Consider the following 24179-nt stretch of genomic DNA (forward strand, 5'->3'; position numbering starts at 1 on the left):
TGTGTGCATGTGTGAGGATTTCCCACTCTTCACAAGGGCAAAGACTTGAGGTGGAAGAGGAGAAGGATGGCACTTGGGCTTTTTGATTTTCAGCCATGGTCACAACAAACACAAAGCTCTGCTCTGCTGGGCAGGACAGACTAGACCTCTGACCATCTTTTGGCCAAGTCCATGAAGGCTGCATGCACTCCCTGGCCCTACCAGCACCCAAGGAACAGGGCAGGCTGCAGGGCTTGGGCACCCTGATTTTCCTGAGCTCTGATGTATAGGAAATGCACCATGGAGGGCTTGGGGAGCCTGCTGCTAGCAGGGAGAGGGGAACCATGAGGAAAGAGGAGGACAACACACAGGAGGGTGGAAGGAAGGACTACATCCCCAGTAGGGCAGTGGCCTGCCTTCACAGCTGGGCGTCTGAGGGAGCGGCAGCAGAGGGCCTGCCCGTGGTGGGTACTGGTAGTATTTAGAGACGAGAGGTTTAGATGAAGCTGTTGGGAAAGGGAAGGACTGAGTGGGGCCTGCAAAACACGCTGTGAGGGAAATTCAACCAGGAGCTCTTGCATTAAAGGAGATGGGAGCAGAGTGCAGCCATGTGGGATGTGCCGGAGGGAGGCAAATGGTCCAGGGCCTTGCCAGTTGCAGAGCCGCAGGCACTGAGGAGGAAGGGTGTCTGTGGGCCTGGGCCCCAGCCACTGCTCCAGATCTGTGTGGAAATGTGGCCAGGTGCAGTGGGACAGCCAAGCAGCTGTAATGTGCTCTGCCTCTTCCTAGCAGACCTCAAACGCCGATGCAAGACTTCTCCCCATGCTGGCTTAAAGCTGTGGTTGAGCTGCTCTGTGCTTATTCAGCCAAACTTTCAAGCATGTGGTTAACTTCTGGGCACATGAGTCAGTCCCTGGGACTCCGGTGGGACTAAATCATGTGCTTAACTTTTAATTTGTGCTCAGGCACTTTGCTGAACAGGAAGGGGATCTCCTATGTACTTGAGGTTAAGCAAAAGCACTTCAGCACTTGGCTGGGACAGGACTAACTCAGGAGTCAGTCTGCCGAAATCAAGACTTCCAGACTCACTAAAAACAGAAAGAAATGAGAGAAGAATTAGGCCTACTCTTTTTATGGAGCTTTTCCTGATGATTGAATCTGTTGATGTCAGCAAAAGCTGAGATACCTAAAAAACAGAACAAAACAAAACAAAAAACAGTCATGCTTGTTTCAACATTATTTAAGGGATAACAGAAACCAAGAAAGGAGACCACCATTAAGCAAATTCCTATCTTAAATAATACTGCATAAAAAGGCCAGCTATGATATTGATCCTGGTTTTCTTCTCCCATTGCTGCAAAATTTTCATAAAAGCCATTAATCATCATAATTATCATAAAATAGGGGTGTCACTGAAGGTGTACACTGATGCAAGAGAGAGGAGAATTTGGACTGATCTTTACGAGCATCTGCTTTGAGCAATTCATGCTGTTGATCACATGAACATCCAAACATTTATGTTCTATTAATAAATAAACCAAGCCTTTTACAACTTACTTCCTGGTAAAAAAAAAAGTGGTTTTTAAGCCACAGAAATCCATTGTATCACGTGTAAAGCTCATTCTTCTGGGAAACTTTGTCCACTGCCTATTGTATACTGAATGCTTTGTTTCAAGCTTGCAGAGGTTGTTCTGGATGCTTCCACCCAATGTTACTCCATCTGTGTTTAACAAGTATTTAAAACCCAGAGCATGTATTTGTAGCAAGAATGAGAATATGTGGCTGTATGTCAAGAGCTATTGAAAAACACAGCCTCCCAAATGTTAGGGGGAGGGAATTGCTGCAATTATCAGCAGGAAACTTATGGAAGCCTGAAATAATAATAGGAATAATAGAAATCTAAGTATGATTTAGAACTGTAAATAGTTTTCTGTTCCAGTTCAGGGTAACTGCAAAATCTTCTTTCATATTTTTTGTTCTAAAGTTCTAAGAACATGGCTATATATTTCAGAGTTTCTGGGAAACTGTAGTCAAATACCTCTAGTGGGATGCAAAATTCTGCCTGTTTACATAAATAGTAAAGCTATTAATGCGAAAGTCACACTCTCTGAAGCAGGTAAGCTTGAATAAAGACCAGTTAATAGCCATCATGGCATTAGTTTTATGCTTTTTGAGGACAGCAGGAAACACTGGATGTTTTCTAGGGATAGTGTTTTGTGCCGACACACTGTGTACATCACCCGCAGAAGCACAAACCATGAAAATTTCAGATCATTGTGCTAGTATTAACTCAGAAGCTGTCTGGGAATGCACAGAGCCCTAGGTACTTCCTTTTCCTCTGTCTTAAACTGGAAGATAAAAATATACTCACTGTGATACGCTCTAAGCAAAAGTTTCAGTATGCTTTCTTCTCTCACTGGTGTCTAGGAATGTCACTGTGTAATTTGCTGGTGTACTCCTTGTTAGGTTCAGAAGTGAATATTATATGACTGTGCATGACAAATATTACTCAGCCTGTTGCATTATATTGACTCATTTTAACAGCAGGATTTACATCACTTGTAAAAACAAGTCCCTTTTTCCCCCTTTCAGGATTCCCATTAAATATTCAATTTTTTGGAGTCCACCACCTTTACTTTCATCATTTCTACAATATGCATTAACACTGAATTTTATAATGAGATGCACAGGGCAATTAGAGGACTGTTTCTAGACTGGCAATGGAACCACTCAATTGTCTCAGAACAGCATTGCACAATGCTGACATAATTTCCAACACCAAAAGTTGCGTCCTTCTTGAGAAGAAAGGGGGATATGGTTGCAGCAGTAAAGCCCTAAACTTCAACTGAGACAGATGGCTGGATTAGACTAGAATGTCCCTGATTACCTGAACAAAACGCCTGGTTTAAATAATTTTGAATCATTTTCTTCCTGAAGATTACACATCATGGAAAAGCTGGTAGCAGTGTCCTGGTTTCAGCTGAGATAATTTTCTTCATAGTGACTGGTATGACACCTTGTTTTGGATTTAGGATGAGAATAATACTGATAACACACAGATGTTTTAGTTATTGCAGAGCAGTACTTACGCTAAGTAAAGGATAGTTTAGCTCCTTGTGCTGCCCTGCCAGCGAGGAGGCTGGGGATGCCCCAGGAGCTGCGAGGGGACACAGCCAGGACTGCTGGCCCAGGCTGGCCAAAGGGGTGTCCCACACCGTATGGTGTCCTGCTGAACAGTAACGTGGGGAGTTGGCTGGGGGTGTGTGAGGGGCAGCTGCTGCTTGATGCCTTGCATCAGTCAGCAGGTGGTGAGCAATTGCATTGTGCATCACTTGTTCTGTGTATATATATATATACATATATAATTATAATAATAATAATAATAATAATAATTATTATTATTATTATTATTACTTTCCCTTCCTTTTTTGTTTTATTAAACAACTTTTATCCCAAACCAAGGGTTTTACATTTTTCTGATTCTCTACCCCATCCCACTACAAGGGGATGAAGTGAATGAATGGCTGTATGGTGTTTAGCTGCCTGCTGGGTTAAACCACAACACAGAATAATTTCTACAAGTAGATTTTTTTCTTTCCTAATCACACGGCCTTACGTACAGAACCGCTAAGGTAACATTCAGAGAGTGGTCTTTCCCTACTAGATAAATCAAAGTCTACCTATTATTGGATTCAGACTCTAACATCCCTGCTCCTATTTTTGTTGCACATACGAGACCTTGAGGTAGACAGGAACATTTGTGGCACACTGTACCACAGGAAGAATAGTCAAATAATAGCTCAGATCCCTGAGTTTCATTTCATTCTGTCTTGTCCTGCTTCCTTGCTGTGGCTTTTGCATATAGGCAGGCAACCCTTTCTCAGTGAGGTTCCAGTACCAATCACACCATTCTGCAGCAGAAGGAGCAGACTAGCTAGCACGTCTTTTTCTATTGTTGACTTAGCTACGTGAAGCAGAAAGTACTGAGTGTTTTCCAAAGCATTTTTTCAAAATTTAAATTCCACAATTAGAGAAATTAATATAAGATTTTGGTACAAAGTCTTATGTTTTCCAAAAAGCATTCCTCAAGGACGGACTACTGGATAACAAGTTGCAGTAAACTTATATAGAAGGTCTTTAGTTTCTTCCTGGATGAACTTTGCAGCTGCTGTGTATATCAGTTCTAAAACATACATTATAAGGAGAGACTGGTGGAATGTAGTTTGATTTATCGTATCTTGCTGCATTTTGTATTTTGCAGTCTGATTTATTGTTTGTTTGTTTTTCTGTATATATATACATATATATTATTCTTTTCCTCTAGAAGAGGAAGTCTGTGACTTTGTAAAAAAAATATTTTTGCTCTGTAATATGTTCCCTCACATTTTGCACAATGACATCCTATCTTATTTCTACTAAAATTCTTTTAATTTTTGTTGGCAGTAAGAATGAGGTAATGAGTTGGTTTAACCTTGACAGCTATTATCAGAATGAAATCAAGGGTGCAGAAATAGTGGTTGCTAATATAATTCATAGCAGGTCCTTGCATCCTAACTTTCCTTATCATGGCATCCAAGAAAATGGCTTTAAATTTGGATAAACTTCAGTTACAGAATAAATATCCTTATTCTCTCTGAAGACCTATAGGCCTATCCTTTTGAGAAAATGTGTAAATTCTTAGAGGAAAAGCTTTAAAATGATAAAGGAGAAAAGGACCAACTTCAAAAGGATGTTGCACAGAGGTAGGAAATAGTCATCACCCATCCTCTCCAAATTCCGTGTACATTTGGTGCTAACTATAAAAATTTCTTCCTGTAGTTTAAAGCTGAATAAAATTCCCAGTGAAGTCATTCAATAAGCACCACAGTGTCAAATCCAAAGCAGTAAAAGTAAATATTATTTCTTCCTGTCCAGGTCAGAGTCTTTTACTTTTAAGATAAGCTGCTTAGGACCTTCATTTTTATTCATAAAATTCCCCAAGGAAAATCCTTCCAAGCACACTTTCAGCTATTTAATTCAGAGGGAAACGTCATGCATAGCTTAGAGCTGATGCACATTTCCCTTGCTGGTTTCCTGCAAGCCCGTCAGTTCCTTAAGGAATCATTCACTTTACAGCATATTCAACCTCTGGTTTGTTAATCACACAGATAATATGGAAGAACATTAGGATCTATCTGAAATACAAATATTTTATCAGAGATTCTGAAACACTAATTGAAATGTTTGCTACCCAACAAAGCATTCAAGTATATATACCGTGGAGAGAGTTTGTGAAATTGTGATTAACCACTTGATTAAATCCTGAAATCCTTCTCTGAACTGGTAGTGGTACCAGTGACTTCAAGTATCAGATCTGGCTGCCTCTAAACAGGTGCCTGTCATCACTTCCAGATTTTCTGGCTTTTACACCAAGTTCTTAGAGCACTGCCAGTGCACAGCATCACGTCAAGGCTGGAAACAGGCCAACAGCAATTTAGCTTTAAGCTAACAAAGGCAGGAAGCAGGGAACATAGGCTTTATCTAAGCTTGCTGAAACATGCTTCCATCGATGTGGTGTTGAAGAACAGGAGAATGTTGCCGAAAACATTGAGTGACCTTAAAAGGGAAGTTAGTGTTACTTGTAACAGGAGCTAGAACCCCTCCTTTAAAAATAGAAGTAATGAAATCTGTCCAGTTAATTCTGTAGATGCATTTTTAGGCTGCATTTGTGTTTTGCATCGCATCACTGAGATATTCTCTCTTTGCATGCCTGGTATGTAGATGGGATCTGCTTCACTGCTTTTGCTGATTAGATAACAAAACAGACTGTAATGAAATTTATAAAGCTCAAGGCTATTTGTAAGAGCTGGCTGAATACTTTCCAATGAATATTTCAACAGGATTTAATCTAAGATCCGCTTTATAAATTATTCACAAGCAATGTAATTCTTCAAAAGGATCTAACATGTAAATATCCTAGAAAAAAAATCATTATTAATTAGGAAAAAAAAATCTCTTTTTTTTTTTTCCTTTCCAATTCCATTTCCCTTCTATTTCTGTTAGAAAATGTGTTTAAAATGTGAAATGATTTAGTAGCTGTATATTTTTAAAGGTAAAAAATCACACAGAGAAGTCTCTGACTTGATGATGACAAATATAAGGGGAAACTGTTCCCTTTCCCCACTTTGTTTCTCAAATGAAGGAAATTATTTAAAATCAAAGTTGCTTTTCCTCCACAAAACAGGAGCACTAAGAGAATGCAAAGAATAAACTTTTTTTTTTTTTTTTTTTTTTTTTTTTTTCCCGTCAAGATTTAAAATACACACAGAGTTTCTGGACAAAAATCCAACCTTCCTGTTTAACAAGACATCCACACAAAAAGAAATCCCTGGTACTGGCCGCATCTGCTGTTCACAATAATTCACAAGCTCCCTAGGGAAAGAGAAGTCTTTGTATGGCAACCCAGAGTTTTCAGATAAGACATGGATCCAGGAACTACAGGGCTGCACCCAAGCATCTGCCTGGGTCCTTGCCTCAATCTATCTTCTTATCTTGATCAAGTGAAGCAGTCACATTTAGATCTAAATAAATTGAAACTAGCGAAATCTCTGAAAATGTGTACTTGGGATTACTCTGAGTGTGTTTTCTCAATCTGGAGACGTATTAGTTGCATTTTGTACTTTAAAAATGGATTGTACTAAACTCAATTCAATTTGAAATCGTGGTACCCATTGGCATCTGTGCTGCATTACATCAGTACCCTCAAAGAAATGAAAAACTAAGGGTACAGACCACTTTTTGCTGTGTTTGCAAAGCAGCTGTCAGGGACATTGGGAGTTCTGTGCCCTGCTCATTAGCCATAAACAACTGCAGTAATACGTGCTAGACCTTCCATTTCTCGAATCTTTATCTACTGGATAGAAGACATTACATACATGACTTTGCAGCCAAATGAGAGGCAGTTTAGATGTTAATTAAATACCTGGGCTTTGAATTACATGGCTTTGAAGGATACTTAGCAGAAAACAAAAAGATTTTACTAAATATAAGTGTATCATTGCTATTAGGTCATGGATCCTCCCTGTCACCACTCCTTCCTGGAATACTGGGGTCACTGTGAATTCATGATGCAGAACTGGTGTGTCACAGGCTGCTCTTTGCCAAGAGAAATGTGTAATCCTACACAAGTGCACAGCTGAGGTGTCTGGGAGCTTCCCACAGTAAAATATCTTGTATGTGTTTAATGATTTCTCTAATCATTTCACCCATTTGTCCTCTAATTTGCTGATAAATTACATTACATGAATTGCAAAAGCAAGCATTTTTACTCATCATGCTTTGTGTAATCAACAACCGCCAACTTCTCTTTCTCGAGCACGTTTCCTGTCTGTGGAAATCACTACAGGAAACATTTCTGTGGAGACTGAAAAAGCCTCAAATGGCAAGTGTTTGCAAAGCCATCAAGAGACCCTTGCTGCAGCAGGGACCTCTCTTTACAAAGGCTTTGATGGTTTGTGAGCAGAACACAGGACTGCCGTGCCACAGTGGTGGCTGAGCAAGGATCTGCTGCAGTGCGACAGTTGCTGCTCGGTCACTGCTGTGGGTGATGCTGGAGCAGGGGCTCTTCTTTTAAGACATCCATGTTACCTGTCCCTGCTTTTCAGAAGAAAAAAAAATCCTTGTTCGTGCTGATGGTGTATGAATTCAGGAGGACTAGAAGTGTTTGGATGTGTTTGAATTTAAATGAATTATGGAGCTAAACTCTCTAGTAAGAACATATTCTGTTATTCAAACCATTTGTTCACATAATCTAACATCTCTCAAGATGCCAGAACTACAGATGACAATAATTAGCTGAAGTCTCTTTCACAAAGGGTTAAGTTTGTGCTTTTTACCTTTCTTTAGCCACGTAACTCAACAGAAAATGAATGTATGGGGGGTATACTGCAATGACGTGGTCAACACATGTTCACATATTACTCTTCCACAAGTTGTTCAAGTGTTTGAAATCTGGTTTCTCTACTGGAGATTTACCAGAGATTATCTTCTGCTTGACTATTTCAGAATTTGGCCATGAAAACACGTAGTTCTCCAGGCTCTGAGGGACCTCTGCAGCTCATCTAGTCCACCTCCCAGCTCAAAGCAGGGCCAGCTTCAAAGATAAGACAGGCTTCTCAGCGCTTTTATCAGCTGAGTTTTAACAGTCTCCAAGGAGGGAGATTCCACAGCCTTTCTGGGAACATGCGCCAATGCTTAATAGCACTCATCATGAGATTTTCTTGCCTTAGATCCAACTGAAATTTGGATAGGTGCCTTTAGCCTCTTGTCCGTTTGCTGTGCTCTTCAGTGAAGGGTCTTGCTCTGTCTTGCTCTAAAACTTTCCTTTTTGTAGCTTTGTAATAAACACATTTCTTCTTCAGGATGAGTTTTGAAAAAATATTATTTTCTGTACGTACTTTTTGATATGCAAATACTGTTAAAATATTTCAGAATACTTTCATATGTTTCATAACTAATCCTATGTTTCTCATTCTGTGAATTGTCTTCTATAGCTTATTCTCAAGAAAAATACTTCCTGAGGACTGTTTTTAATTCCACTTCCCTTTGCCTTGCCATCTGTATTTACTTGAAATGCCTAGGGTGAATTGAAATTTATTTGTAATATTGAGGATAGCTCAGGTCTAATTAAAGCTTTTTAAACTCTTGCTTTTCCATTTTAACTACATTAACTAATGTTTTATCTAAAGAGAAGATTTTTGCTTTGTCTTCTTAGCTCATATAATTTTTTAATTTTTTTTTTTTTCCTGAGGAATAAGGCTCTTTTTCAGGCCTGTTCTACATGCAATGCTAGAAGTAGGGAAAAAATGGCAAGAGTTAAGCAGTAAGCAGAGACTGTTATCTCCACAGAATCTCTGTAACTTCTGTAACTTTGCAAACAGTTCAGAAGCCAGTGTTAAAGATTGATAAAGCTGTCCTGGAGCACTAGTATAAACTTACACCAAAACAAACAAACAAACACACAAACAAACAAAACAAACAAACAAAAACAACAACAAGGAAAAAAAAAAACACACAAAAACCAGCTTTATATTAGCATAAGTTACTCTCTCTCTCTTGGAGGTAAAACTTGAGTTCCATACTCCAAAACAATCTTTCTGTCAATCAGGCTGGCTGTATCACCTCTACACCTTAGCCTCTGTTTATAAAATGAAAATTGTCACACTTCCCTAACATATATAGCTACAGTATGGAAACATTCATGATGTTTCTGGGAACCACAGGTATTATAATTATGTTGGAAATGAGTAATAAGAGAAAGGAGACTATCTGACTCTTTCTTTTCAAGGCCAGAAACAGCAGGAATAATTCTAAAGTTCATTCTAAGGCAGCTGAGCTTCTGAATTTCTAAGAGTTTTTCAGACACCCAGATTCACCATTGCAGTTTGATGGCGACCAGATGCCAATGTGCTAACTTTGTCTGGTCAAATTTTACCTGAGGATATTCTTGAACCACAAGACTTGTGTGAGCATTCTGAGCTTTCAGATCCAGGTTCAGTGTCAGTCTTTCAATTTGTGGCTAAACCTGGTCACTGAGGCCTGAATCAAAACCTAGGCTCCTGGAGTTATAGATCTCTATTTACTGAACTACTTCAGTACTGTAACTTTCACGTTGTATGAAGACTACTGATGTCAGAAATGGCCATGATATATAAACTGGAGATGAGTTTCTTAGCACAGATATTTCAATCAACATAAATATACAACACAGGAGAAAACAAACAAATAAATAAGTAAAAAATAAATAAATAAATTTCCAGTGCCCAGTGCAAAATCATAAGATTACTCAAAACACACCTGATGTGCTGTGGTTGATAATTATTAAGGTGAATTGACATATAATGTGTCTTACTGTTAAGATTATTTCATGCCTCAAATGTAAATGCATATGTTTGAAGTCGTACTGATTTATGCAATAACACTTGCTTCTCAAAATTTCTCTGCTAATGACTCATCAGGGTATGCACTCAGAGAAGAGCAGAGGCAGAAACAGTGTTGTGGCTGGGAAGGTGAAGGCAAGTTACTGAGGGAGATGCAGGGTCATCCATCAGTTGGTGACCAGGTACTCTTTACATGGGGTACACATGGTGTGCAGGAAAGGATGCAGTGCCTTTTCTCCACCAGGTTATCTTAAAAATGCAATGTGGGCAACCAGCCAAGCAGTAAAGTATTTTTCCTCCTTCCTAGGGCAGTCTTTTATGCAAGTAAATTAGTAATTCTCGTGATACATCTGCAGAGCCATAACTTTGGGCTGCTGCTAGGTAAGACTCACCTCTGACTGCTGAGCTACAGCTTGCTGTTGCCCCCCTTATGCTGCATGGGAGAGCTGAACTGGGAGATCAGGCAAGTGTCAGGACTAGAACAAGGGAAGGGAGATAAGCACCCACCAGCCATACCAAGGACAGAGAGGGAAGTGGAATTTCTTCTTTGACAGGGATGAGCTGTTCTGTCTGCTCACCGTATTGCATTGAACACCTTCAGCTGCTGTTCAGCAAAACAACTTAAACTAGTGACAGCTTGAGAATGAGTGGACAGATCTGGTGTCCTCTACTGCTGTTTTCAATGATGGCAAGCTTCTAAAAGAGCTAGACTCTTTGTCACAAAGTGCTGACAAAGTTTTGCCACTTTATATAAGAACTTGGCTCTTAAATAGAAACTCTGACTGGGAACATATGTTGGAGTCAAAAAGCTGGACTTACTTGACCTATTTATAGGAATGCTTTGACTTTTGAAAGTGTTGGATTTTGGTAATTGCTCAAAAGGAAGAATGTGTGGATTTTAGGTGTTGTGGGTACCACTTAGCTGAGAAGTGTGTTCACTGCGGGCCATATGTCTTCCATCCACCACTGTCATCAACAAGACAATGGAAACTTCAGGATCTGACAATGAACTTTGTTATTTTAAGTTCAATGTCTGTGATCCTAAACCTCCATTGGGTACCGCAGTTCCTTTTTTCCCTTGACTTTAATGAGCAAACACTTCCCTTGGAATACACAGTCGTATTTCTAAAAGGAAAACAGTGAAGCTTTCAAAACTTCAGGAAGAAATACACCTCCATGAACGAAATACCTTGAACGAAACATGTAGGGAGTGCCATGCTTTACTTTAAATCTTGCAGGAGCTTGAAAATATAAGAGGTCTTCAAACGCAGCTCTAGTCCTGCCTTTCTCTCTTACAGAGACTGGTGCAGTGGTACACTTATAAAACATACACCATGAAGAACCAGCCTGCTAGTGTGTGAAGCTTAGGTCAGATTTCATAAAATGTGCTTGCATTGCAAGGTGATTACATCACCTAGTAAGCTGTGGCTCAGGTGGTGTACAAAGAAACAAAGAGAAGTTCTCTGGGACAACTAGCCCTACTGGCCCAGGGGAGCCAGCCCCACAAAAGGGGCCCTCAGCCCCCCACAACCCTCCTCCGTCTTCCATATGAGGGCATCTTCCAGGCTGCTCCCAACACAGCCTCCTTTGGCCACGCGTGGGCCACTCCATCACAGAGGCTTGCTGAGGTCACAGTGGCCACCACTGCCCCGCCTTTGCTGCGGGCCCTATAAAACAGGACCCTTGCAGCAACAGAACCCTGCAGCCATGCAGCGACAGGGGGCCTGGGCCTTCCCACTGGCACTATGGTGGCGTGGGGCGAAGGCAGGAACATCAGGCAGACAGCCATGTGGAGCAGAGACATGTCTATCGTCCAGAATACAGCGTGGGACTCAGCCATGGCCGTAAACCAGACAGCAGTGTTGAAACCGTGCATGGAAATGAACCAGACAGTGTCATGGGACCTGTGCGTGGAACTGGACAACCTCCTGGTTCGGCACCCTGGCCTGAAAACATTCCAGATGGAAGGCATCCTGTCTGGGCAGTCCCAGGAAAGGACTGGCTCATCCTTCTGCCAAACACTGTGGAGTCCATGGAGTTGGTTCCACCAGAAGATGTGGAGGAACCGACAGAAGTGGATCCCCCTCGGCCAGACCAGACCTCTGACTACCCCACCATGTCTTCGCTCTCTGCCATGCGAGTGCACCAACAGCATCGCAGGAGTGCCCGGTGAGCTCCCTACTCGTCGCTCAAGCTCCATCCCAAGCATTAGCTTGGAGCCGCCAAACGCCATGGACATCCTGCAGGCTCACTTGCAAGATGTCCCGGCAATAAAGAACTCTGTTGCCAATTCTCAGGGGTTGCGTGAGTGCTTCTTTCCCATTCCCCAGCCCTTGTGTGAGAGGTGGCATCCCTTCTGCACAGAGCCTCGAGGAAGAACACAAGAGAGGACCCAGCTTCCTTCGGACTGCTATGTTGGGGTGACAGGAGGAGTCCCCGAGGGCCACCATGCACCTTTCACATTTGTGAAAATAGACTGAGGGGTGAAAATAGTAGTGTGTAAGCGATTAAAGGTGGCTAATTTCTTATATTAGGAGTGAGTTTCTATATCTGAGTAATTGGTAATGGCAGACATGGAGAAGGTTGAGGTACTCAACAACTTCTTTGCCTCCATCTGCACTGGTAGACGGGCTTCCCAAGTCTTTCATTTCCATGAACCCATAGATGGAGGCTGGGGGATCAAAGTCCCACCCACTGTAAGTGAAGAGCAGGTTTGAGACCACCTGATGAATCTAAACAGGTACAAGTCTATGGGACCTGATGACATGAATCCCAGGGTCCTGAGGGAACTGGCTGATGTAGTTGCCAAGCCTCTCTCCATCATAGCTGAAAAGTCCTGGCATTTGGGTGATGTCCCTGGTGAGTGGAAAAATGTAAATGTCATGCCCCTACTCTTCAACGATTAAAACAAAGAATCGAACAAAGAGCACTCTTCTTCAACAATTAAAACAAATAAAAGACATTTCTTCTCAGAAAGAGTGGTCAGGCATTGGAACAGGTTGCCCAGGGAAGTGGTTGAGTCACCGTCCCTGGGGGTGTTCAAGGAAAGGTTGGACCTGGTGCGTAGAGACATGGTTTAGTGGGTGACATTGGTAGTAGGGTGATGGTTGGACCAGGTGATCTTAAAGGTCTTTTCCAACCTTAATTTTTCCATGATTCTATGATTCTAACTCCGCTGTTTTTCTGTACATTTTGGGCAGCACTGAACTAACTGCTATTGCTGAAAATAATCCCTTCCCAAACACATACAGGAAATACCATCCATCATCTTATGAGCAGAATAAAGACATCATCTCTCACAGACGCTTTGCAAACATACATTGCCATGGCTGCTGCATGTATCTCAGACTTGTAAGATTTTATAAAATTTAAAATTACCCCAGCAAATTACAGACATTTTTGGAAGATGACAAGAAGTCAGTGCATGCAGGTGCAGGTGCAAAGTAACCATGAAGAGTGGTTGCTAGTTGTTGCCAGCTGGTGAACTGCCAAAGAGTTTGACACATCTTGCACTTGGGAAATATCTACTCCAAATGTGGTGGTACAGACTGCTCTGTTAACTGTGTGAAACACTCTGCTAACTGATTTTATCACAAGATGGGAGCTTTCAAAGAGTTTTTGTTGACATCCATTCCTCTCTCTAGGATTATCTTTGTTACTATAATGGAAATATATTCTGGCTATGATTAGCATGAACCTCTCTTGATGTGGCCTGTTGTTGTGAACAAGATGTTTCTCTGTGCATCATCTAAAGCACAGAATATAGGCCAAGTGTTTCAGAAGTATATTCATTTGCATGGGGATTCGCTTTGGGAATTGCCACAGTAAAATATTAAATACTGTCAGGCCAAAATAATAGCTACTTTAAGGGCTCCATTGTGTCATCAATCAAATGCAGATGTCCCAATTAATATTATGCAAACTCATCATTTTGCCTGGAGAATTTCTGGCAGCTAGGGTCATGACAGAAACTGCCTCCTAGGAAATTAAAGATAATCAGGCTAGAAAGGTTCAAAATCTCCTGAAGAAAAATGATAACTGTCAATTTAAAACACAGTGCCATAGCAATCTCTAAAAAAACTTTTATTTTAAAAAAAAAGAGGTGGGTGGGATGGAGGGGGACATGGGACAGGCTCCAAAAGAGCTTGGCAAAGGCAGCCTAATTAGTGTGAAACACAAAATAAAATTGAGGTCCAATATATTCCTACACTTTTAAATTTTAAAAGTTGCATAATATATAATTCAGAATAGATTTTTTTTTCTGGAATTTAATAAAAAACATAAAATATGATTATGATATCTTCCTTGGCTGTTACCAAATTCTGTACATGCTACTTAATACACTTAATTAAGAGCATGGCATGAAAAGCAAACTTCTTCCTCCAGGGCAAGTTGAACAGCAACGGATCATCTTGCTTGACGCCTGCAAATGAGTATGTCTGCAGGTGAACAAATAAACCTGGGCTTCTTTTTAGTGCTAATGAAGAGAAACACATTTTAGATGTAATTCACCTTGTCCATCTGAGGAAATAGGTAAATTAAATCCTATTAAATCCTTACCTCTTTCTTCTCTGTCATCCACGACTATAGTGACAGCTTAGAGGCATTAGCTTAAACCACAAACAAGGTGAGATAATTCCCATCCACTATGACTAAAATGTTACCAGGTGTTCAAAATAACTATATCAAGTCTTGAAAAATCAGGTCTTAAAATACCAAATATTAAGTATTCAGTAAGGGATTTGACTACTTTTCCTTTTACCTAAAAAGTATTCCTCTGACTTCTCAACCTGATGTCAGCAGGTGTTTGTTTGCTCTGCTATCTCTGCAATGTAGGAATATTAGCCACCGGATGATCAGAAGAAACTTGGCTCTTCACATCTAACCTTCTTCGGGAAAATGAAGAATTCACTGAAACCAACCGTTCTGAGTGGGCTCAATGCATACAAATCCATGGGTCCCAATGGGATGCATCGATGTGTGCTGAGGGAGTTAGTGGAGGTGATTGCTGAACCGCTCTCTATCATCTTTGAAAAGTCCTGGAGAACAGGAGGGGTGCCTGAATACTGGAGGGTAGCCAGTGTCGCTCCAGTCTTCAAGAAGGGCAAGGAGGATCCGGGAAACTACAGGCCAGTCAGTCCCACCTCTGTCCCTGGAAAGGTGTTGGAACAGCTTGTTCTGGATGCCATCTCCAAGCAACTGGAAGAGAAGAAGGTTATGAGGAGTAGTCAGCATGGACTCACCAAGAAGTTGTGCTTGACCAACCTCGTTGCCTTCTATGATGGCATCACCAGCTGGGTAGATGGGGGGAGAGCAGTGGATGTCATCTACCTTGACTTTAGCAAGGCTTTTGATACTGTCTCCCACAACATCCTGCTAGAAAGGCTGAGAAAGTGTGGGATAGTTGAGTGGACAGTAAGGTGGGTTGAGAACTGGCTGACTGGCTGAGCTTAGATGGTGGTGATCGGCAGCACAGAGTCCAGCTGGAGACCTGTGACTAGTGGTGTTCCCCAGGGGTCGGTGCTGGGCCCGGTCTTGTTCAACATCTTCATCAACGACCTTGATTAGGGAATAGTGTCTGCCCTGCTGATGATACAAAGCTGCGAGGACTGGCTGACATGCCAGAAGGCTGTACTGCCATTCAGCGAGACCTGGACCGGCTGTAGAGATGGGCAGGAAGAAACCTAATGAGGTTTAACAAGAGCAAGCGTAGAGTCCTGTACCTGGGAAGGAACAACCGCATGTATCAGTACAGGCTGGGGGATGACCTGCTGGAGAGGAGCTCTGTGGAGAAGGACCTGGGGGTCCTGGTGGACGACAGGTTGACCATGAGCCAGAAGTGTGCCCTGATGGCCAAGAAGGCCAATGGGATCCTGGCGTGCATAAAAAGGAGCGTGGTCAGCAGGTCAAGGGAGGTGATCCTCCCCCTCTACTCTGCCCTGGTCAGGCCTCATCTGGAGCACTGTGTCCAGTTCTGGGCTCCCCAGAAGAAATACAGGGATCTTCTGGAAAGAGTCCAGCCGAGGGCAACAAAGATGATACGGGGCCTGGAGCATCTTCCCTATGAGGAAAGACTGAGTGACCTGGGTCTGTTCAGCCTGGAGAAGAGAAGACTGAGAGGGGATCTTATCAATGTTTACAAATATCTTAAGTGTGGGAGACAGAGGGATTTGGCCAACCTCTTTTCAGTAGTTTGTGGGGACAGGACAGCGGGCAATGGTCAAAAAAATGGATCACAGGAAGTTCTGCACCAACATGTGAAAGAACTTCTTCACGGTGAGGGTGACGGAGCACTGGAACAGGCTGCCCAGGAAGGTTGTGGAGTCTCCTTCTCTGGAGATATTCAAGGCCCGTCTGGACGCCTACCTGGGCAACCTGCTCTAGGGAACCTGCTTTGGCAGGGGGGTTGGACCCAACGATCTCTAGAGGTCCCTTCCAACCCCTACAATTCTGTGATTCTGTGATTCTATGATCCACCTGGACTTCCTATTATGGCTAATGGTACCAGTACCTTCAATGTTATTATTTAGACAACTCTGCATTTTCTGTATCTTTAATAAAAAGAGACAAGTTCCCTATTTCTTTCACTCTTCTTTTAATGTTGTGTGAAGCCAGCTGGCCAGCCAAGTGTACTGACCAAACAACACCTTTACACAGGTCCAGCCTCCTTCATGCACTTGTCCTTCAATTTCCCCATGCTGTTCCTCCCAAACCACCTTGATCCCTCCCTTTACATGCCTTTGTTTCCTCCCCTGAACATCCCGTAATCTTCCACAGCGTCCCCTGCCCCCTGGCCATAACCCCTTAGTCTGTATCTGGGGAGCCTCTCCCACTGATTCACTGTGTAAGATTTTGGTTTAGGGAGATGAAAAGAGATACGCTCTTGTACTTTTAATTGTCTATGGTTTAAGTAATTAATGTTTTACTTTAAATTAAATCCTTCAAATTTTAATGAAATTTATAAGCATCAGACTCTACAATCATCTTCCAAGATCAAAGAATTAGAATGGGTTTCCTCCTCCTTCTGAAGCTGAAGACACTGTTTGACTTTGATAGCCAGTACCAGTCATAAATAGCAAAAGTTTGCATAAACTACCCAAAACCAGACAGAGAAATATCTACACACACTGTATGAGTCATGCAATTCCAAATGAGTAATCCACTGTTGAAATCAGCTTTTGTATGTGTTTAGTCCCCAAACAGGAGTGCTAGATGCATAAAAACCTGAATTACTTCAAATGAATAATCATTCATTAGACTAGCTCTAACCACAGCTTAGTGAATGAAACACAAAATGTGATTATCTTTAAAACTGGGCGATATCATATGCTGTTCCATCAAATGAATTAGCTACTCAAGCCTGCTACAAGAGATGTAAGAAAATGGGGCCATGCTATCAGTCAGTGGCTGCACCACTGGGCTGGTTGCCATTTTCCCACCTTCACAATAAATCCAAATTCCTCTTCTGCTGCTTAGCATAACAATAAAGCCAATCTATTTACAGTCACTGACAACCTTTTTCTAGATTTGAATGTGCGGGTGTCATAAAGTTACTTTAGAGAGACAACTAGCTCAGAAAATATCTGCTTACCTTATTTTTTTTAAGCAGAGTCAATTTCTCTAGTGTGTATAGAGGAAGTAGCAGTCTTATTCCCTGTGAAAATAACTCAACAAAACTGTCTTTCCATTGCATCTGCATCTCATGCTGCAGCACTGAAAAGGAAAAATCAACACAAGTGCCACCTTCAGCATCCTCAACAGAGAAGAAAAATGCTATGGCCTCGCCTTTCATTTCCCTCTTCCTGTAGCAAACATTCCCATAATAACACACAAAACTGCTGTAAGGTGTGCTCAGATGCAAGACCAAGTAGCCAGCTGGTAACGAAGATGAAAACATCCAGAAATTCACACTGCAGAAACTACAACCAAGGAGGTTACAGCTGCGAGGTCATGCCGATGCCTATGTATTGGGTTGGGCTGTTTCTTTCCTTTGGGGATCCACCACCTAGATTCAATAGTCTCACAGAAGAGATTCTGATAAAAGACCGCAGTCTCTTTTTCATTCTGTTTTATAAACTGCTTCTTTAAAGGATTTGGAAGTTCAAAAGCTCGTCTTGGCTAAATGCCACAGTGGGTGGATTCCCAGCTAAATTCTTCAGGTCTATAGTGATTTGAGCTATTCCTAATAACCATAATACTGCTCTTGAATTTTTATCTGTTGTCACAGACTTGCTCACTCTTTGTCAAGACTTACTGTGGCCTAATACCATGGTCATCATCCCTGTTAATGTTTTGTTCTTTGAATGAGAATAATCCTCTTCCATTGTCCCTTCTAATACTTTATTCTGGCATTAGTAATACGCAAATACTAAGTGAAGATTATTATACTCTATTTTTGCTGGCTGTTTCCCTGAGAAATGTATTCTATTTATGGGACATGTAGACACAGCCGGTTCCAATTTTCCTTTTCATGCATAGCAATTTGGGGAAGCCTGCCATATTCCTGTATGTAAAAGCAATCATGACAGGCTTTTGTTTCGGAGCGCACCCCAGCCTATGGGTCCTTTCTACTGCCTGGGGAGCTGATCCTTGTGTTCGCTTGCCAGATTATCCTCAGCTTCCTCAGCAGATGTGTCGACCCCTCACTGGGGTCACGGCCAAGGATAATACCAAGAGGGAGACAATGCTTCCCAAGCCTAAGGCCTGTTCTCCTCCCACTATTCTGGAATAGGAGTGTCCACACATGGAGTTAATCAGGGGTAAGTCCCAATGCAGACAAGCCCTCACGCTAAATGTACCACTCTAAAAGATGCTGAGGCCTCTAACCACATCCTGGGTACTTTGCTACAGGCTCCCTCAGCACCGTGATTTTATGCTACAGTCTAAACCTGAGCATTCAAACTTAACAAAGGTCAAAGGGTAGGTACCCAGAGATCTACTATTAACTTCAAGACTTTACAACAATTATTAATGTGATAGCTGTCATACTTCACACAGCCATTTTAAAAAGCCTTTGAAAAATTAACTAATTAATCTCCACAACACTACTGTAGAGAAGGATATCAAATCGTAGAGAAGACTATCAGATGTATCACACTGCAAATGTTTCAGAACTATGTTTAACCTCTAAATGTGAATATCAGGAAAATTATAAAACAGTAAGTTTTCTGAGTGCTTTTTTTTTTTTTTTTTTTTTTTTTTTTTTTTTTTGTGGGGAGGCATGGGGAGAGGTTGGGAAAATGATTCAATGTGATGACCCTCTAAATTCCTGTGGGACTCCATGAAAAAATGATACTTTTCTACTTTCAATTTTTTTGGACAAAATTAAAGGCAAAGTCCCAATTTCAATTCCCAGTTGCTGCTGTGTAAAACTGGAGTAACTCCACCAAAACCATTGGTATTACACTAGATTTATGTTGCTCTGAGATCAGAATTTGGACTGCAGGCTTTGTGGTCACTGCTTGACTACAAAGCTTTTCAACTTAAGGGTTTTGTAATCCTTTCTCCCAGAATTCTTTTCAGATGAATTTAGGAAGGCACTCCAGACAATGTTGTATTTTTCTTTTAAAAATCTGTGTTTTAGTTAGCGACCAAGTGTAAGTGTAATCTTACAAGTACAGAGTAGAATAAAAATAGGAAAAGGAATTAAGAAGTCTGAGTAACTTTCCTTTGTTGTTTCACCAATTCTTTAGATAGCTGGATTTGCTCAGCAAATGCTGGCAGTGGAATTACTACCCAAAAAACAATCAGATAAAGTTTAGTTTGAAAATGGATAAACTGTCTTTTTCTGCTCATTTGTCAGCACTTGGCAGGGTTTGCATTGGAGAAGCATTGTCTACAGGAGCATGCTGGGACATGGCATTTGAAGGCTCTTGAGTTGCATCATCTCGGAAAGCTTGGTCACTCCTGTAGGTCTCCTTTGCCTCTTCCTCCTCCTTGCAGCTTCCCTGTCACACCCCTCAGTGGCCACAAACTGGCTGTGCAGGTGATGTCCCACCATGGTGTTCTATTCCAGGCCCTCTTTCCAGCACCAGACCTGGTGTCTGTCTCCGGCCCAGCCACAAGCATTCTTCCCATGGCAGGAGAAGAACTGTCTTCTAATTCATGGGTACACCATGAGCAGGACGTGGTCAGAAGGCATGCAGACTTTCTTGTGGCCCTCCTCTGGATGCCAGCAAAGCAGATGCAATGGAAGAAGACCATGTAGGCTGAGCTGGTGATGGTGCCCAGGCAGAAGGGCCATGAGCAGCCTGCTGATTACTCTGACTGCCCTGCCTGGTGCAGCTGGGTCACGTTGTCCATTGCAGCAGAGTCACTGTGCTCCAGAGCTTCCTCAGTGCTTATGCTGTGAGCAAAATAATCTCCACACAGGGGATTTTTATTTCATTAATAACTACTACTTCTACCACACCAACTTCTGAGCACTGATTTGGGTACTGAGGGTAAAAAACAGAGACCATAAACAATCGAACATTTTCTTCCCAGCTTTCTAGTCTCGACTTCCCTTATGTTCACCCCAGACCGCACTCAGAGGGACCCAGTATCTTTGGTGAGGTGACAACTGGCACAAAATGTCAAATACAGAATCCAGAAACACCAGCGTAAACTCTTGTGCCTGTACCAGAACAAGGCTGGCATTGGGCAAAGGGGCCTGGGCAGGGGGAGCACATGTGGCTCTGGGGGTTATGGTATTTTGCAGGTATTTTAAGATTTCTGAGGAGGGAGAGGGACAAAAGTGTTTGGGGCTGATAAATGTTACAAGGGAAAGCTTTTAAGGAGCTTTTGGAAGTGTGTAAGGCTCATACCAGGATGTCTTGGGGAAGGCCCTGAGGTGGGGGAATGGGATGGGTCCAGACAGATGAGTGAGGAATCAGTGTGGAAAGAGAGAAGGAAAATCACGGGCTCATGGGAAAATTCAGTCTGGAAAGAACTTCAGGAGGTCCCTCGCGGTCCCTGCCCGCTTTCTTACACAGGGGGATGGAGAGTTCTTGTGCTCTAAGGAAAACATCCTTAACGAGTTGCCAGCTCTGTCCAGCTCCTTTGTCCTTAAGGACAGTGCTCCAGGGGATCTCATCTACAAGGTATTTAAATAGCTTGAAGTTTGGTTTTCTAAAATTCAGGGCTCTGACTCTGCTCTTCACCAGGCCTGTATTCCTTGAGATCACAAACTCAGTCAGGGAGTGGTAGCTGCAGCCCAGACTGCCTCCAGTCTTAACCTTCTTAATGAGTTCATCCACACTGGTGGGCACCAGGTCCGGTAACACTTCTCCGCTGGTTGGTTTGTCTGATACCTGGACCAGGAATTTATCTTCAACGCACTCTAGAAATCTTCTAGATTGCTTACAGCTTTCTGTATTGCCTTCCAGCAGACATCTGGGAGGTTGAAGTCCCCCATCAGGATGAGAGCATGCGAGCACGATGCTTCTTGTAGCTGAAGCAAGAAGGCCTCATCCACAGGCTCTCTCTTTTTTACTGAAAAAAAGCCTGGCTCCACCTTGGCAGTGACCTGCTCATAGGCAGGGGAAGGCTGCTCTGAGGTGCCCCTAAACCTTTCCTTTCTCCAGGCAGAAGCAGCCCCATCCCTCAGGCTTCCCCCAGAGGTCAGGTGCTCCAGTCTCCGAACATCCTGGTGGGCCTCTGCTGGGCTCACTCTAGTTTTGCAATGTCCCCCTTGGATCAGGGAGCACAAACCAGAGGATGCAGCATCTAGGTATGGCTTAAGAAGTGCCAAGTGAAGGGGATTGCCACCTCCCTCCACCTCCTGGCTGCACACCCGATGCTGCTGGCCCTTGCTGCTGGCCCCCAGGGCCCCAGGGACTTTTGTGCAGAGCCACGGCTCTGGCAGGCAGTGGAAGGGAAGGCCTCAGGGATGGAAGGCCTCAGCTGCCTCTCCTGCCTCCCAGAGCTGCCACAGGGTTTCTGGGTGGAGGCATGTGGGGCATTATTAGTTTCTGAAGAACAGCTTAACTTGGAAGGCGTCTGGGTGTTTATTGGACACAAAATGAAACTGCAGCCTCTCCCCCTTATGTCCTCCTTTTCTTCGTATCCCAGAGACACAGGCAGGGTTTCAGTGGGACTCCCCAGCATATAGGTTGACACAGTGCCATTGCAGGCAATTTACAGCAAAGTGGAGGATGTACCTAATGTCCCTGGGCTTTCAATATCTACCGAGATAGCAAGATCCTGTTCAGAGTGATCAGATTCAAGAACACCATGGACATCATCATTAACTCAATTTAAATCCATGGGACCAACCACAGGAGAAACAACAATTAATGTTGTGTCAGGGATAATAAAACATCCAAGCGTACCAGTGTGCATTAATCATGTATCCACTAGTTTCAGGGTGTTTAGATAGGACAGGATAACTATCAATCCCATTTATTTTTTGAAATCTCACTAGTAGGAAGTCACCTGACTGATACTAATCGTTTCATTTCTGCTGTTGAGACAAAGTCACAAAGTCCTCAAAAGTTCTATCTTGAGACTTCAGCAGCGGCCCAGAATTTATTTATACTTTTTTCTCTCATGTTTGCCCTCTCCCTCACACACACATGCTTCACCCAGATCCCATGAGGCTATCTTTAGACTTACAAGCAGTTTGGATTGTTACTCAAAATCACTGGTTACTGTTGTTTTTATTTTCAAGTCTGCCCCAAAAAACAAACAAACAAAAAACCCAACAACAACAACAAACTCTGTAAGCTAATCTTCACTTTATCATAAATTATTAAAAATGTCAGTGTACTTTGTAGGCTGGTGGATTTTCATAAAAGATCAAGTTGTTTTACATCAAAGTTGTTTTTTTTTTGTTTGGTTTGGTTTGGTTTTGGTTTTGGTTTTGGTTTTCTGGAAGTTTTAGTCCCTTTTGGCATCCTGCTATGCAGTAACATACTACAACTGTATACAACAGAAGACGGATGAATCATGGCAAAGATTGACAAATGTCACTAACGGAGAATATGTATGAGCTTGTTTGGACACGGAACCCCAGGTCCACACTGATTACTGGATTTAGGAAAGCAGGAGCTGTTAGCCTGTTGTGACATGACATGTCTCCTTTTGGTGGTCATGCCTACTGTTGGGTAGCAAACATTATCAAAGGCTCAGAGGAAGGCAGACATTGAGCTTTGCAACTTGCCAAAGTTTGAGTTACCTTTGCATGTTGATATAATTCAAGATAATTTGAATAAGTCTTTTATTTTTCAGATTTTCTGGTATAGATACTATATTTATGCTATGACATAGGCCCTTTTAACCACACAGCTGAGTATTGATGTACACAAAGTGTTTTTTTCAGAGTAACATATGACTAAACATTTAAATTTTAGTTTACTAAGCTGAAAATTTATGTTTTAAAGACCACAGAGTATCTTCCCACATAGTGCAAGCTAAGCTTCAACGGTGCCTTTTCTAAATTATGGAAGTTGTCTTGCTGCTCTGGCAGGCTCCTTCCATCTTACAAAAAACACCAGTATCTCTCCTGTGGAAAAAGATAGTTTATACACACATTCTAATCTGAGGTGTTCCTGTACGACCCTGTAATTTTAATGACTTTGATGACAGCTCTATTCCTTTATTATTTATTTTTATTTATTTTTTTCCCTTGGGAAATCTACATTAGTTTCCAACATCTGTTACCTCTTGACTCCTTGGGAACAAAGGCTGATATCATTAGTTTCCACACATCACTCTGTGCACATCTCTTACCCACATTTTCATTCGGTGAATAGATCTGTTCTGTACGCATCCCAGGGAGTGGGATAAACCCTTCACCTGCACCTAGCACAGGGGCAGCTAGTGCACTTCTTTGTGAGAGGTGATTTTTCAGGTCAGTTCCATAGAGGAGGTCATGGCCCCAACAAGTATGAAGCAGTCTGTGCCTCCAGGAAAAATGAATGTGAAGCATCCTACCTTGGCCAGTTTATGCTCATCTCTGATAGCAGATCTGGAGGAAACTGGCTGAGTAACAAAAGTTAAACGTATATTTAGAAAAAAAAAATCTAAGTTCATCAAACACAATAGTTTTGTTTGCAAGTGGAAAGCTCTTCAGACTCTCAGTTTGACGGAGTTTGAAGTGGCTGTGCATGTTACAGAAAAAAAGATCTGTGCGCTGCAACTCATGCCCATTCAATTGGACCAGATCGCTGCCACAAAATCCCTTACTAGCTCATTGCCACAAACTTCCTTTCACAAACTCTTGGATTTCCTTCATACAGTCTTATTCCTTTCATGGGAAATAAGTGCCTCTTAGATGCCAGCATTTAGATATAATGATGATAA

The sequence above is a fragment of the Cygnus olor genome, chromosome Z (genome assembly GCF_009769625.2).
Source record: "Cygnus olor isolate bCygOlo1 chromosome Z, bCygOlo1.pri.v2, whole genome shotgun sequence".
Lineage (NCBI taxonomy): Eukaryota > Metazoa > Chordata > Aves > Anseriformes > Anatidae > Cygnus > Cygnus olor.